This window comes from Montipora capricornis, chromosome 1, assembly GCF_036669925.1.
Source record: "Montipora capricornis isolate CH-2021 chromosome 1, ASM3666992v2, whole genome shotgun sequence".
Taxonomy (NCBI): domain Eukaryota; kingdom Metazoa; phylum Cnidaria; class Anthozoa; order Scleractinia; family Acroporidae; genus Montipora; species Montipora capricornis.
Window position 1 is genome coordinate 39,358,773 of NC_090883.1, and position 2,500 is coordinate 39,361,272.

Sequence of the window (2,500 nt, forward strand, 5' to 3'; positions counted from 1 at the left end):
TGAACACAGACCACGATACTGAACAAGTTTATGCGAAATTTATCGAACTGAAAAACATTACTATTAGTCACGTCTTCAGTTTTCTGCAGTGACCATTCAATGGTAAGGTCGTTTTATCAAAAAGCTCTCAAATGTAAATCGTTTTGAGTTCTTCCTCGCGCTCGTTGTGATGAGCAAGGTCTAAATGAGGTTTTACCGCAACCGGGATGAGATTAAAACTGGCAAACGAAAGCGCCTTTCCGAGGCCAAGCTGAACGACGCCACTTACATCACGTGCCATTAAAAAAAAACGGAAGATGTCACCCCATACCGTCTTCATGCGTGGAAACAATTCTAAAGCTCTCTTTGAAGAAAATGATTTGAAACGCTATCCATGAAACTGATTATTTCAAGCCAATGTTGATAGCAATCTTACAGATTAATTTGTTTTTTTCTATTTACTTTACATTAACTCTTCCTGGATCGTTGAATTACTGTGCTCGACCTCTCCCTCCCCTTACAAAAATTCGAAGAAACTGTGCTGCGCAATAATGCAGATCAGTGGTAAAGGAAGTTCAAATTTCCCCATTAGAATTTTAAATGTGCACCAAACATTTAGCCCTGGCAACGAGAGCGAGAGTTGATGAGAGTCAACGAGAGTTTCACGCACAAAAAATTGAGAACCCTTTCTGACGTGAATATGGCGACACGCAAGCCGGTATATTCAGCTAGCCAGACAGGTAAGATGAACTTTGTGCATGTTATTTCTAATGCTTATTTTTTTAAAACTGTGACTTCCCTATTGTGTCGTCTGTGGAGAAAACTTCCAAAGGCAAGATCTTGTCTCGAAAAGTCAATTAGCGCAAAAATTTCCTCGTGACTCCACTTTTTTTAAAGTCTTGACGTTGTCCTGGGTCCCCGAATCCGACGCCATATTACTAACCTACCTTTTGCTGCTTTCATTTGCTTCTCGAGATTCTTTTCCAATGCGTGGCCCTAGTTCTGCCGTGATTTCTATCATATTTCCATTGGGTATATTGAATATGATCTCTTGTGAGTGTGAGATCTTTATCACGCAGCTTTGCCGAAAGCAGGTCGACTATTTTCAAAGGAGTTACATGGCGAAGCCAGGATTCTTCAAAGGTCGGTCACACTGTACTGAGGGTACTGACCAGACTGTCGCGTTTTCGCCACCCCTGAATATTGTAGGTATTTTCTTAAAAAAAAAAGGCTTTAAAGGGGGGGGGGGCAAAGGGCACTCCAGGACCCCTCCTCCCCTAGCAACGCCCTTGAGTTAACAGCTTAAAGACAGTTGCCTTTTCATGGATACAAATTAGGTATTTATTTCAGGATGGATTTGTTTTAATGTCAATTTTTCCCGGTTATTGCTTGTGTACCTGTACATGTGTTTGTTCCTTATGTAAATCCTTCCATGATTTTATCTACCACATTTTCCTAAAATGATTTTAAGCAGTCATCACAGGGCTGACTGCCACCGTTTTCATTTTGGAAACGATCATTTCGTTACCGGTCCGTCGGAAATCCAGTAAAGGATGATAATGTTCTTGACATACGTCTCTCTGATTATCACACGCCCGATAATCTGAAGAGATTTGGATACACGCTTACGAGCCGGGAACTTGTACGGTATTGTATTCCATGAAATTCAACGTTTTTTAGTATTTTACCTTCCAGAAGATTTAAGCATTAGTAATGATCATTATATGACTACAACAGGTTTTTAATTTAACTACAACAAAGGACTTTTCGATAAAAATGTTGATGGGAAACAATACGAATGGGCGTAAGTCGTACTCTCAGTAAATTAAATGTCCATAAATTCTTCAGCAGTCCTAGGTTTAAATTAAAAAGAAGCAAAGGGAGTGAGAAATTCAATCGTTTTCCTAATCCACTGTTTTTTCATATTTTTTTATGACGGTCACGGTAACTGCAAAGTCGGAGATAAGTTTTATGTTATCTTGCGTATCCATGCACTTCAGCCTCAAAGCGCGCATATCAGTCGGCGAAGTAAAATGGGGTGGGTTTTATTTAGACTACAACCGCGAACACCCAAACAGACTCAGCAGTTAATGCTATCGCCATGCCGGATCAAAAGCTCGCGGGTAATTCACTTTTCGGTACGGACATGAAGAAAAGGAGACGTCGAGCGCAACGTTTAACGGGAATCAGCAAGCAACGCAAACTGGCCAACGCCCGAGAAAGGAAAAGGGTGAAAGTCATAAATGACGAAATTGAGATGTTAAAGAGTTTGTTGTCGCTCTCACCACACAGTAAAAGCCAACTAAAACAGAGGTTATCTGGCTTGCGGCGGAGTACATTGAGGAGTTAAACAAGATGTTGCACAAATCAGAAAAGAAGGAGGAATTTCAGGTGCCTCTGTTGGATATTGATGGAATGATTGATGATGTAGACATTGAAAAACTCTTGGAAATTGAAGGTTAGACAACACGCATTCAAATGATTGCCTCTTTCAGATTTACTTATCTTTGTTACTTATCTT